Raw genomic sequence first — 15320 nt, forward strand, 5'->3', positions numbered from 1 at the left:
TGCCTGGTGCCATGAGGTGGGTACTGTAATTCCCTTTTTACAGGTGAGGAAACTGAGGCACAGAGAAGTCCCACAGCAGGAAGTGGCAGAAGCAGGACTGAACCCAGGCAATCTGATGCCAGTGTCTCTCTTCTACTCTGCGCTGTGCTGGGGTTCTGAGATGGGAGACCGGAAGTGGAGATTAGCACAGGAGGTGAGGAGATGGTGACTTGGCCTTCATGTGACCCCTTTCAGTTTACTACCCACCAGACCTAGAGTGATTGCTGCTGTCCTGCTGGGCTCTTGGATGGGCCTGAGTCAGTAGGTGGGGGTCCCCTGCCCTTGGTCCTGAGAGATTGAAATCCTTTTGCATATCCTATACCTCTACCACCCTCCAAAAAATAAAGACTTAGAGATGGATGAAATTCCAACCTCCACATTATTTGTGGACTTGTATCCAAGGGAACCTTCCTTCCCATCCTTAAATTCCAGGTCCGTACATGTAGCATTGGAGCCCCCATGGGTGGAAGCTGTAGTTCTGGTAGACTGCTTGGAGGGTCTGGTACGCAGGACCTCATCCTGTTACCATCCTTGGTAGAGACCTGATGTGTCCATTCCCTCACTTTCAGCTCTGGCCTCACTGACTTGGTTGAGACAGGTGAAGTGAGAGATCAGGATTAGATTGCAGAACAGGGGCAAGGCCATAGCAAAGTATGATGCAGAAAAAACTTTACCTTTTTATCTCCCTTTCTAAAACATAAGTTTTAGTCAGGGTTGATGGTTACAAGGAGCAGAAACTATTCATCACCCAAATTAGCTCTAAAAGGCAGTATTCTCTCAATAGGTATTTTCAGTGACAGGGAGCCTGACAGTTTCTGCTGCTTGCCTCATGACATCAACTGACTTGGAATTGCCAGGAACTGGTTTTGATCCTGTTGTCACAGGGTTTTTTCCCAACCATTTGTGTATGGTCGATTTCTGCCTTTCAGTTCAAATTCTGAACACAGTGGGTTGGTTACCGCTTATGAGTTGGTTCTTCTTATCCTCTCACCCCAATCTAATAATAATGTCCCAAGGATGAAGTCATAGGATTCATATTATTACCTTTCTGAGAGAGAAGGGATTTAAAAAACAAAACAAAACTGTTGGGCTACTTAGATGTGTGTATGTATGTGTTTGTTTTTTTAACTTGCAGTGATGGTTTAGTTTTTTAACTTGTGTGTTCCCTTCATCCAGTTTCCTCTAGTACTTAAAACTCACATAACTATAGTACAATATCAAAACCAAAAATTACACTGGTACAATGTGTGTGTATAGTTCTATGTCATTTTAGTCCAGTAACCATAATCAAGATACAGACTATTCCATCACCATGAAGATCTCCCTTAAGTTACTCCGTTATAGTCACATCCATCCCCTGCTCTTCACCATTTCCAGCCTGTAACAATCACTAATCTTTTCTACATCTCTGTGTGTAGAATTATGTATAAATAGAATCCTACAGTACTGACTTTTTGAGATTTGCTTTTTTCCTGGCTTTTTTCCACTCAGCACAATTCCCTCAGTGTCCATCCAAGTTGTTGTGTGTTTCAGTAGTCTATTTTCTTTTTACTGCTGAATATTAATGTTCCATGGAATGGATGTACCAGTTTTTGTAACCATTCACCTATTGAGGGACATCTTGATTGTTTCCAGTTTGGCACTAGTATAAATAAAGCTTCTGTGAGCATTTGTAAGCAGGTTTTTGTGTGTATATCAGTTTTCATTTTTCTGGAATAAATGCCCAGGAGTGTGGTTATTGGGTCACAGAGTAAGTTTTTATTTTTTTTAAAGAAAATGTCAAACTGTTTTCCTGAGGAGCCATACCATTTTACATTCCCACCAGTAATGTAGGAGAGATCCAGTTTCTCTGCATCCTTACCAGCATTGGATACTGTCTCTGTTTTTTGTTTAGCCATTCTAAGTGTGTAGTGACACTACATTATGATCTTTAAAATTTGTTGAGGTTTGTATATGGTCCAGGATCTGGTGGTCTATCTTGGTATATTTTCTGTAGGCACTTGAAAAGAATGGGTATTTTGCTATTGGGTGGAGTGTTTTGTAAACGTTGATAAAATTCAGTTGGTTAATGCTATTATTGAGTTCTTATATCCTTGCTGATTTTCTGTGAAGTTGTCTTACCGGCTTTTGAAAGAATGATGTTGAAATTTCCAACTGTAATTGTGGAATTGTCTGTGTCTCCTTTCAGTTCTGTCAGTTTTTGCTTCACATATTTTGTAGTTCTGTTATCTGGTGCATACCATTTAGGCTTTCTATGTCTTTTTGGTGGATTGACTCTTTTATCATTATGAAATGTCTCTCTGTACCTGGTAATTTTCTTTGCCCTGAAGTTTATTTTATCTGACATTCAGATGTCACATCTGATGTCAATCTCTGGTTTTTAATTGGTGTTTTCAGGACATTTTCTATTTAATGTAATTATAGATATGTTAGGGCTTAAGTCGGCCATGTAAGTTTTTGTTTTCTATTCTCTGGTTTTTGTTTCTGTATTTGTTCTTCCTGCCTTCAAGTGACTTACTTGTTTAAGTTATATTGTTCTGTTTTTAAGTTCACTTGATTTTTTTCCTCTGTCCCCTCTCTTCTGCTATTGAGGCCATCCACTGAGTTTTTCACTTAGGTGATTATATTTTTTAGTTCTAAAGTTTGTTTTGTTCTTTATATCTTCTGTTTCCTTGCTTAGAATGTTTTTCATTTGTCTTAAGTGTGTTTGTAATTGCTCACTGAAGCATTTTTATGATCACTGCTTTAAAATTCTTGTTAAGACAGTTCTAATATCTGTGACATCATGGTGTCTACCATCTGTTTGTTACCTTTTCTCATTCAAGCTGAGTTTTTGCTGGTTCTTGGTATGTTTACTGAGTGATTTTTATTGAAATCTAGACATCTTGGGTATTATTTCTGAAACTCTTAAGTCTTAATTAAATCATCTGTTTTAGCAGGCCTTGTTTGAGACTGCTCTGGCAGGAGAAAGAAGGAGCTGCTTTGTTACTGCTAGGTGAGATGGAAGTCTGGGATTCCCACTCAGCCTTATTGACGCTGGAGCTGGGGAGAGAGGGGGACTCCTCCTTACTGCTGGGTGGAGGTGGGAGTTTCAGCTCCCCACTAAGCCTCTGCTGGTGCCAGCCCAGCTGGGAAGCGGTGCCCCACTACTCTCTCCCGTGTGGCCACAGTTTATACTGCAGGAGTTATCTGTCCATATTACTCCTTGGTAGTGGTGAATATTCTGACTCTCCAGTAGGCCCTTGCTGACACTGCTTCAGTTGGGAGGAGGAGTGCCTTGTTACCTCGAGGTGAGGTTGTTGACCAGGCAGGGATGGAGGTTGGAGGCCTCATGGCATTCATTGGAATGAGTCTTGATTCCCACTTGGCCTTCTTTGACACCAACCCCCAAATAACTAGACAGCTGAAGAAACAGCCACCTCATAAAAAGGCAATCACACAGGACAACATATGCCTTCTGAAGCAGAATTGTTGAAAGAGATGGACCAACAAGTTAATATATAATGAATATATGTAAGAAGTTAAGATTAGAAATTATGAAGATGAGACAACACTATGAAAACATCAAAAATGAACCAGGTAGAAATACTAGTTTTGGAAAGTATAGTATATGGGATATGGAAAAAAAGATAAAATTAAAACAAGATAATGGATACAAAGTAGGAGGAATATGGCTAAAGAATGAATTAGTGGTTTGGAAGATTACAGTTAGGAACTCTTCCGGGAGGTATCAAGTAAAGCCAAAAAATACGGAGAATAGAAGTAGAAATAGTACAACGCAAATGTCTTGGAGAGAAAAAAGTGAAAATAAAACAGGAAATAATTTTTATAAGAATGGAGAATTTTCAGGAATTAAGAGAAAACAGGCCTCAATTTGAAAGGGTTCACATGGAGTCCCAAAAGGGAGCAATAAAGAAAACTCACATCTAGACATATTGTAGTCAAGCAGAAAATTGTAAAGGTTTCTGTGGAGAAAATGCAGATTCACCACAAGATTTGAATCAGAATCAGACTGATGTGACACATCTCAACATGAATCTTAGATTCAAGAGTCATTCAGTAGTCTTTTTAGGTGTTGAAGGAAAAGAGCACAGAATTTAAATGTAAGTGGATAATAAAAATATTCTCAGGCATACAAGGCTTCAGAAGTCTGCCACATACAGACTCATATTGAAAGAAACATTTTAAAGTACCTAGAAATAGAGATACCAAGATGGCGGAATAGGAGGACACAGAACTCACCTCCCCACCTCCCCAAACACATTAAAAATACATCTACATGTGGAGCAGTTCTCACTGGAAACTGGAGACTGGCAGAAAGACTTACACAACTGACACTGTTAAGAAGGATCTACATGGAACTGAGTAGGGGGGGAAGAGTAGTGGTCATGTTGGGACCTGTGCCCCTGGAAGGGGACACAGACGAGAAGGGGGATTACACGGCCTTAGAGATCCTCCCTGAGGAGGGAGCATTTTGAACTACATATTAGTTGCCACTGGGGTCTTGACACCAGGAGGATAAATACCCTTAGCTGGTTTGAAAGCCGGTGGGACTGACAGCAAGGCTGTAAGAAACAGTCTCCACTTGTGAAGAGTGTGCACGTGCTTGCTTACTCTCAAAACAAGGCATAGGAAGCAAATTGAAACTGCCCGGGATTCTGGCCAGTTTCCCATGACTGCTCCAGTGCACACCCAGCCCCAGCTGGGTTCCCACTCTGGCCTGGCTTGCTGCACAGCACAGTTCTACACTAGGGTGAAAGCTGCTGGGGCAGAGGAAGGTGCACGGCTGTAGGAGATGGAGTTGGTTCAGAACTGACATGGCATCTGAGCAGGAAGAGGACAGCCATTACTGGTGCTTGCTGAGGCAGCAGATCGAGAGTGGTCTGGAATTCTGACTGGCACCAGGACCACCCCAGCCTATGCCCTGACACTTGCCAAGGGCCTTCTCCAGCCCCTCTTGCTCCAGCACTGATCCTTTTTGGGGTGAAGATATCAATGCTGGGATGGGGGAGAGCACACACTTAGAGGGAAGAGAGCCAGCTTGTACTTGACTCTCAGGACTTCTGCTCCAACAACTTTGGACCCACTGCCACCCCAATAGTGTGATATTGGCCACTGGGCAGAGGAGAAGCCCTGGCTCACACTTGACTCTGGCTCTATCCCCTCCAGCTCTAGCTCCACCTCCTACCAAGGTGATTGCTGCCAGCACACCCTGGGGGAATATGTGACTCTTGCTCACATTAGATACAGCTCTCCCACCAAAGCCATTGGGCACATGCATACTATACAGGGATGCTCCCACCTAAGGACACTTTCAAGACTGGAATAGATAACTTTCACTTAATTTCATACAGAAAGAGAAAGTTAAACAAAATGAGAAAACTGAGGTATTTGTTTTGAATAAAAGAACAAGGAAAAAAACTCAAAAAAAAAAAAAAACAAAAACCCCACAAATGGAAGAACTTACCAGATAAGGATTCAAAACAATAATAAGAATGCTAAATGAATTAGGGAAAAAAATAGATGAATTGTGAGAATTTTAACAAAGAATAAGGAAATATAAAATAGAACCAGTCAGAACTGAAGAATATAATAACTGAAATGAAAAAATGCATTAGAATAAAAACACCATACTAGGTGATGCAGAAGAATACCTAAGTGATCTGGAAGACAGGATAATGGAAATGAGCCAATCAGGAGAGCAAAAAGAAAAACATTTTAAAAAACAGTACCATTTTAAAGAACCTCTGGGACAATTTTGGGGTACCAACATTCACATTATAGGGGTTTCAAGAAAGAGAAGAGAGTGACACAAAGGGGTCAAAAATGTATTTGATGAAATTATGCCTGAAAGCTTCCCCAGCCTGAAGAAGGAGACATATCCAGGTACAGGAAGCACAAGGATGAACAAACAAGGATGAACCCAGACAGACCCACACCAAGACATATAATTAAAATGACAAACGTGAAAGATAGAATTCTAAAGGTGGCAAGAGACAAAGAGTCATTTACAAGAGAATCTCCATAAGACAATCAGCTGATTTTTCTGAAGAAACCAGGCAAGAAGGGAGTGACATGGTGCATTTAAAGTATTGAAAGGAGAAAACCTACAACCTAGAATATTCTATCCAGCAAGATTAGCATTTAGAATTGAAAGAGAAAGAACTCAGGTAAGTTCATCAGTATTAAACTAACCCTAAAAGAAGTGTTAGAAGGTCTTCTTTAAGTGGAAAAGAAAAGGCTACAATAGAAATAAGAATCTATAGGAAAATGAATATCTCATTAGTAAACGCAAATAAAGGCTGTGGATCAACCACTTAAAATAGCTAATATGAAGATTAAAAGATAATTATAAAATTAACTATAACTACAATAAACAGTTAAGGGATAAACATGAAGATGTAAGATATAGCACCAAAAACAAAACATGAGGGGGAAAAATGTAGATCTTTTAGAATGTGTTTGAATTTAAAGAACTACCAGTTTAAAACAGGTAGATACAGTTATAGGTCAACATATGTGAACCTCATGGTAACCACAAATCAAAAAAGCTCAATAGATACACAAAAACTTGAAAGAAAGGAACACAAACATATCACTAAAGAAAACCATTAAACCACAAGGATTGAAAATAAAGAAGGAAGAGAACAGAGAACTACAAAAACAACCAGAAAGCAAGTAACAAAACTGCAATAAGTACATACCTATCAACAATCACTTTAAGTGTCAATGGGCCAAATGCTTCAATCAAAATACATAGGGTGGCTAATTGGATTAAAAACCCAACAAGATCCTGCTTACAAGAGACTCACTTAGAGCTAAAGACACACAGAGACTGAAAGTGAGGGGTATGGGAAAAGATGTTTCACACAAATGGAAATGACAAGAAAGCTGGGGTGGCAATACTCATATCAGACAAGGTTTATAGCAAAAGACAAAAGCATTATGTAATGATAAAAGGATCAATACAAGGAGAGGATGTAACACTTGTTAACATGTATGCACCTAACATAGGAGCACCTAAATATATAAAGCAAACATTAACAGACATAAAGTGAGAAATTGACAGTAATACAATAGCAGTAAGGATCTTTAACACCCTACTTACAGCAACGGACAGATCATCCAGACAAAAAATCAATAGGGAAACAGTAGTGTTAAATGGTACATTGGACCAGTTGGACTTAATAGCTATCTACAGGACAGATTACATCCCAAAACAACAGAATACACATTCTTTTCAAGTGCACATGGAACTTTCTCCAGGATAGATCACATACCAGGCCACAAAACAAGTCTCACCAAATTAAAGAGGATGGGAATGATACCAAGCTTTTTTCCCAACTGCAATGGTATGAAATTAGAAGTCAATTACAGGAAGAAAATGGGAAAAACACAAACAAACATGTGGAGACTAAACAACATGCTACTAAAAACCAGTGGGTCAATGAAGGAATCGAAGAAGAAATCATATAATGCCTTGGGACAAATGAAAATAAAAGCACAACTTTCTAAAATCTATGGGATGCAGCAAAAGCTGTTCAAAGAGAGACGTTTAGAGCAATACAGCCTTACCTCAAGAAACAAGAAAAATCCCAAACAACCCAGCCTACCATCTAAAGGAATTAGAAAAAGAAGAACAAACAAAGCCCAAGGTCAGCAGAAGGAAGGAAATAATAAGACAAGAGAGGAAATTAAAATAGAGACAAAAAAAATCAATGAAACCAAGAGCTGGTTTTTTGAAAAGTAAACCAAAATTGATAAGCCTTTAGCCAGGCTCATCAAGAACAAAAAGAGGGTCCAAATAATAAAAGAAAGAGGAGAAATTACAGAGACAAAAAAATCATAAAAATACTATGAACAGGTATATGCCGGCAAATTGGACAGCCTATAAGAAATGGATAAATTTCTACAAACATGCAATCTTCCTAGACTGAATCACGAAGTAGACAGCCTGAACAGACCAATCACTAGTAGTGAAATTGAATTTGTTAGTTAAAAAAAAAAAAAAACTCCTGCAAATGAAACTCCAGGAATGGACAGCTTTGCAGGGGAAGTCTACCAAACATATAAAGACAAATGGTAGCAATATTTTTTGGATCTGTCTCCTAAGGCAAAGGAAACAAAAGCAAAAATAAACAGTAGGGACCTAATTAAACTTAAACACTTTTGCACAGCAAAGGGAACCTCAACAAAATGAAAAGACAACCTACTGAATGGAAGAAAGTATTTGCAAATGATATGACTGACAAGGGGCTAGTATCCAAAATATATAAACAGCTCATGCAACCTAGTATCAAAAAAACAACCTGATTGAAAAATGGACAGAGGCCTGAATAAACTTTTTTCCAAGGAAGATATAGAGATGGGCAACAAGCACACGAAAAGATACTCAACGTCTGTAATCATCAGAGAAATGCAAATCAAAACCACAATGAGATATCGCCTCACACCTGACAGAGTGTCTATCATCAAAAAGTCTGCGAATAACAAATATTAGCCAGGATATTGAGAAAATGGAACTATAGTATGCTGTCAGTGGGAATGTAAATTGGTGCAGCAGAATATGGATGTTCCTCAAAAAACTAAGAATAGAGCTACCATATCATCCAGCAATGTCACTCCTGGGTATATACCTAAAGAAAATGAAAATACTAATTTGAAAAGATACATATACCCTAATGTTAATAGCATTATTTACAGTAGCCAAGAAATGGAAGCGACCTAGGTGTCCATCAGCAGATGAATGGATAAAGAAGATATACCACACACACACACACACACACACACACTCACAGTGGACTATTAGTCATAAAAAATAATGAAATTCTGCCATTTGCAACAACATGGATGAACCTAGAGGGTCTTATGTTAAGTGAAATAAGTCAGAGAAAGACAAATAGTGCATGTTATCACTTATATATGAATCTGAAAGATAAAGGAAATGAACAAATATGATAAAACTGAAACAGATTCACAGGTATAGAGAACAAACTAGCGGTTACCAGAAGGGAGAGGGAAGGGAAGGAGGGGCAAGATCGGGGTTGGGGATTAAGAGCTACAAAATACTATGTATAAAATAAGTCAGCTACAAGGATATATTGTACAGTACAGCGAATATAGCCAGTATTTTATAACAACTTTAAATGGAGTATATACTCTATACAAATATTGAATCACTGTGTTGTATGCCTGAAACTGATATAACATTGTAAATCAACTACACTTCACTTAAAAAAAAAGTACTTGGAAACAAATCCAGACAAAGTAGCAAGAAATATAGGAAGTGAGGGTGATTAAATATCTCTATAAAATTTATTGTCAAAAGGACAAAAAAGGTTGGGTATGAAATATAATCTAGAACCATCTAGAACTAAAGTTCTAGATAACGTTAATATGATGGGCAGGGGCAGAGATCAAGAGATACGAAATAGGAAATGTAAAGCATGCTGAAGTACTTACTCTGTTCCAGAGGGATATTAAGATGAGAATAAAGGTATAGGAGCATCAGAATGGATATTAAGGTAATGGTAACCACCATAGCAACAAACATAGAATATAATCCTTTTAAACCAACAAAAGAAAACTTGCTAAATCTGTTGTAAAGTAAGAAAGAAGGGGGAAAAAAGGAAATACTCTAAACAGAATATACAAAATGAGTCCTATCACAGTAATTATGGTAAATATAAATGGATTAAATTTACCAATGAAAGAAGACTAGAGTCCAAGGTAACTGGCATCTGATAAGGGCTGTTTGGTCTCAGTCTTTGTGATCCAGAACCCTGGGTCCCAAGAACCACGGGGGTAAAATGTCAGGTAAATAACAGCTGGAAGGGTCCTTGAAGATGATGCCATGCCATATTTTTCACAAACCTGACTTCACTGAATTATTTTGGGACTTAAAATATGACCAAATCCCATTCTCACAGCTTCTGATTCAGCTCTGGGTTAGTGCCGCAAAATCTGCATTTTAATAAGTGCTTTAGGTGAGCTTTGGGGATCTCTGGCCCCTGGTTCCCTCTCTCACTTTCCAGAGGAGAGATCAGAGTCCTGGAGAGAGGAGGAGAATTTGCCAGGGCCACACAGCTTATGGTGGATGCCTGGGAAAGACCAAAATGTCCCCCAGAAGGGCTCATTTTGTTCCACTGGCCCTGGCTTGACAGCCGGCGGCAGAACTGGTTCTGAGCAGGACTTGCTACTGCTTCTCTAGACCGCGGCCTCACTCTGGGAGTGCTAGTTGTCTCATGGACTGGGATGCTGGATACCAGGGGACAGGGAGAAAAATCTTCTACCTCCTGTGGAGCCCACTCCAGGCGCAGGGAGCCCTAAAACGTAATTTTCTGGGCCAAGAGTGTCCCTGACACACAGATTCTACATGGCACTTTCTAAAATGTGAACTTTTTATTCAAATACAATGTACATGCAGAAGAGTATACAATATGATGAGTTTTCGCAAACAACACATGAACACTCCCAAACTATCCCCCTTCAGTCTCTTGTCCTGCCTCTTGTCTCCTGCTGGGGCTTCCCAGGTTAAGCCAGAAGACAAAGCACAAGTTCATGTAGGTCAGCCTCCTGGGGTAGTGTCCTAGGACACAGAAGGGCAGAGAGGGAGAAGGATGAATCTGGAGGAGCAAAACAGAATAACCAACACTGTAGATATATTTTTTCAACTATCAAATGCTTACATACTCAGAGTAGAGATTTTGGCAAGTACAGAAAAGTATATAAAAAAAAAAAGAATGCTTATAATCTCACAGCCAGTTACATCCATCATTCACATGCTGGTGTGTTTGTTTCTGAAGAGTTGAAATCACACCATACAGGTAGTTTCTCGTTTGTAATGAGCTGGCATCAGAATTTCTCCTGGGGAGAGATTTTTGTTCAGGGAAAGTTCAAGAAACTGAAATAGATGGTGTGGCTCTGACTACATAAGTATTAGCAAAATCTCAAGCAAACGAAGAGTGAGGAATTAATTTATATTCATTTGTGCAGGATAAAGTGAATTAATTTATATTCACTTGTGCTTCTGAGGTGGTCGGGACTAAGAGTCTTAATGGTAGGGTGGCCAAGAGATGCTTTGGGAACAGTATAGCAAAACTGATGGCTATGCCCCCATTTTCCATACTAGTAAAATTGTAGTTTTGTTGAAGAATTGGGGGAAATTACTTTCTCAGGAAAAGAGGACTCAGCCCTTACTGAAGGGTAGGCATGTAGTCCAGTCCTGGCTTGTAAATTATGCAAGGAATATGCCAGGGGCTATAGAAAGGGTTTTCCCTCTGATAAAAGGGGAGAGGCATTTGAGGAGAAATTCTCTGCCCTACATTGACCTCTGTTCCCTGCCATCAAAGGGCATAACTGTTGGAGCTGCTGCAGCCATCTTGCAACCAGGAGGAAAAGGCCAAAACAGCACCGAGTTATTGTTAGGGGCCGCGCGAGATTAAGAATCAGGATTCTGGCCCCCATCGGAGCTCTGCCTCTGCATCACTTGTTGATGCTGAGTTCTGCTTGCATCTTGGCTTTGATTCGTTCCCCTAAGTAGGGGGAATAATAGCAAACACTTAGTGCTTGCATTCAAGCATTTCCCCAGGCTGTTCGTTTTCCTTATTGTAAAATGCACATAAAATTGACCATCTTAACAATTTTTAACTGTACAGTTCAGTGGTATTAATTATTCATTGTTGTGCAGCCATCACCACCATTCATCCCTCTAACTGTTTTCATCTTGTAAAACTGAAACTCCATACCTATTAAACAGTAACTCCCCATTCTTCCCTCCCTCCAGCGCCTGACAACCACCACTATGCTTTCTCTATTGATTTATGGTTTTGACTACTCTAATAAGTGTCTCATATAAGTGGAATCTTACAGTATTTATTTTTTTGTGGCTGGCTTATTTCACTTAGCATGATGTCCTTGAGTTCTTCTATGTTGTACATATTGCAGAATTTCCTTCTTTTTTTAAGGTTGAATAATATCCTGTTGTATATATGTGTGTGTGTGTGTGTGTATATATATATATTTTTTTTTTTTTGCTTATCCACTCATCCATTAATGGACACCTGGGTTGCTTCCACTTTTTAGCTGTTTAGTATTGACAGTAATGCTGCTATGAACATGAATTTGTAAATATTTCTTCAAGATCTTGCTTTCAGTTCCTTAGGGCATAAACCCAAAAGTGGTATTGCTGAATCATATGGCCGTTCCATTTTTAACTTTTTGAGGAACCACCACACTGCTTTCGCCAGTGTCCATGCCATTTTACATGCCTACAAACAGTGAACAAGTTTTCCAATTTCTCCACATCCTCTTTAACCAACACTTGCTAGTTTCTGTTGTTGTTTTAAATAGTAGCCATCCTAATGGGTGTAAGGCGGTATTTCATTGTAGTTTTGATTTGCATTTCCCAGTGATAATGATGTTGAGCATCTCCTGTGCTTATTGGCCATTTGTACATCTTCTTTGGAGAAATGTCTATTCAAGTTCTTTGCCCTTTTTCTTTTCTTTTTTTTTTTTTGCTGTTGAGTTCTGGAAATTCTCTATATATTCTGAGTATTAATCCCTTATCAGATACATGATTTGCAAATATTTTCTCCCATTCTGTGGGCTGCCTTTTTACTCTGTGGTTAATGTCTTTTCATGCACAAAATTTAAAATTTTTCACGAAGTCCAATTTGTCTGTTTTTTCTTTGCTACCTGTGCTTTGGTGTCATAGCCAATAAATTACTGCCGAGTCCAGTGTTGTGGAGCTTTTGTCCTATGTTATCTCTAAGAGTTTTATTGTTTTGAGTCTTACATTTAGGTCCGTGATCCATTTTGAATTAATTTTTGTATATGGTTTTAGGTAAGGACTAACTTCATTCTTTTGCATATGGATATCCAGTTTTAACAGCACCATTTGTGGAAGACTGGCCTTTCCCCACTGAATGGTCTTGGCACCTTTGTCAGAAATTGTGTGACCATATATATGAGGGTTTCTTTATCTCTGGGCTCTTTATTGTATTCCATTGGAATATATGTCTTGTCTTTACCAGTACCATACTGTGTTGATTATTATAGCTGTGTAGTAAGTTTTGAAATGAGGCAGTGTGAATCCTCGTTTTGTTCTTTTTCAAGATTGTTTGGCTATTTGGGGTCCCTTGAGTTTCCATGTGAATGTTAGGATGGGTTTTGCTATTTATGCAAAAACCATCGTAGGGATTTTGATAAGGATTGCACTGAATCTGTAGATTGCTTCGGGTAGTGTTGACTTTTTAACAATCCATCTTCCAATCTATGAACACGGGGTGTGTTTCCATTTACTTAGGTCCTCTGTAATCTCTTCCAGTAATGTTCTGTAATTTTCACTGTGTAAATGTTTACCTCTTTGGTTAATTCCTAAGTATTCTTTCTGATGCTGTTTTTAAATGGAATTGTTTCTGTAATTTCCTTTTCAGTCTGTTCATTGTTCGTGTATAGAAATGCAACTGATTTTTATATCCTGCCACTTTGCTGATTTCATTTATTAGTTGTAACAGCTTTGGGGGAAGTCTTTAGGGTTTTCTATGTATAAGATCATATTATTTGCAAAACTTTACTTTTACCTTTCTAACCTGGATGCCTTTTATTGAACCCAGGACCTTATGTATGCTACGCGTGCACTCTGCACCTGAGCTATACCCTCCCCGTATTCCTTTGTCCTTGACCCAAAGTCCCTGCTGCTCCTGGCTCCCAAAGTTTTAACCACTAGTCCAGGAGCAGAAGTTGATTCTAGGACTAGAAATGAGGATTTGGAGAGACAGGCCTCAGGAGAGGGTGAAGGCAAACCTTCCTTTCTCTGAGGCAGTGAGTGAATTTGGCTAAATCCCAAGGTGTAGAGCTGCCTGGAGCTGCAGATGGTCTGAACCCTGACACAGACCTACATCAGGAACTGGGAGCGGCACCTGCCACGTGGGTGGGTTGAGTAGCAACTTCAAGAAGCAGTTATGGCTTGTGTCTCTGTTGTGCCTCCCTTCTGTTTTTCCTGAAACTTTAATAAAACCTTATTACTGTGTGTGTGTGTGTGTGTGTGTGTGTGTGTGTGTGTGTGTGTGTAGCAGGAAGGGGATGGGGCTTGGCCCATATTTGTGAAGCAGCAGTCAACAGTGGGCTCTACCCCCTCTCCTGAGCCGGGTGAGGCATTGGCCAAGGTCACTGGTGGGAAGAGCTCCTCCTCTCCAGGGCTACCAGCTTTCTGGGCTGATGGGGTGAGGAACAGTTCTCCACAAATAACCTGGGGGTGGCTCTTGCACGTGTACGAGCCCTCTGGGAGCCACTCAGAGGCAGCTGAGGAACATTCCAAGGAGGGTGTTTGTGTTGTTGGTTAGTAGGCACAAGCACCATAAATAATTTGGGTAAAAGACTGAGTGAATGTAGGACACCTGTCCTGTGGAGCTAGGGAGACATGAGGATTGGTGGTGAACAGGAAACACTGCCTGCCCTCAGGGAGCCTACTGTCTGGGGCGCACGTGCAGACTTGTAATAGGTCCTGCACTGGGTGCTGTGAGGGCACATGGGATGGTACCTGGGCCAGCAAGGCTTCCTCAGAAGACTTCTGAGTGAGGCTGGAAGGAAGAGTGGGAGCAGTGGAGAGAATGTTTTTCAGGACAATGTTTTCTGTGCTTCCAGGTCTGAGGGAGGGTGGGACGTGCTGGGGAGCTGAAGTGGTGCCTCAGGGCTCAGCCTGGACGGAGGCTGTGCAGGTGGAGATGCCACGGGGAGGGGGAGGCAGGCGACGGGGAGGAAGCAGGACCAGTAAAAGAGCCCTCCACACTAAGACATTTGGGGTTTAACTTGAGGGCAGTGAGAGGCACAGGCCAGGTTTATGCAGCGGGGTGAGCTGATCAGAGTTAGAATTTGGAATGACTCTTTTAATTTGTCATCTCCTGATTTCCCCCACTCCCACGGCCACAGGCACCATCTCAGATGCACTGCAATTACTCTACAAGTGAGACTAGAACTTTTCACTCTTGATCGTAGATAGTCCCTCTCCACAGAACTGGTGTGGAGAGACCTTTTTGTGTGTGTGTGTGGTGGGGGGGTGGTTGGGGGCAGCCTACCTGGGTTTCTCCCAAGAAGCTGCCTCCCTGATCACTACCCAGGCATCCAACTCGGTAGCTCCCGGGCAAGTGATGTGCAACCCAGGCTTCTAGGATTTGGCGCCGCAGCCCAAATCCTGCTCCCCCACAATCCTCGCTCATGTGGGAGGGAAACCACACAGCTCCACACAGGACCTGCGGCTGAGATGTGGCAGTGAGGTCAGG

General features: G+C 40.6%; 1 protein-coding gene across 2 annotated transcripts in view; it reads left to right on the plus strand.

The window, feature by feature from the left end:
- The window catches only part of KANSL3 (KAT8 regulatory NSL complex subunit 3), a 40784-nt gene extending 39066 nt beyond the window's left edge, over positions 1-1718 (plus strand). For both annotated transcript variants that reach the window (XR_012503043.1, XM_074354638.1), the window contains exon 23: positions 44-1718. The gene's annotated coding sequence lies outside the window, so the exon portion shown is untranslated. The remainder of the gene's footprint in view (positions 1-43) is intronic.
- The last annotated feature ends 13602 nt before the right edge of the window (positions 1719-15320 follow it).

The sequence above is a fragment of the Camelus bactrianus genome, chromosome 28 (genome assembly GCF_048773025.1).
Source record: "Camelus bactrianus isolate YW-2024 breed Bactrian camel chromosome 28, ASM4877302v1, whole genome shotgun sequence".
Classification (NCBI taxonomy): Eukaryota; Metazoa; Chordata; class Mammalia; order Artiodactyla; family Camelidae; genus Camelus; species Camelus bactrianus.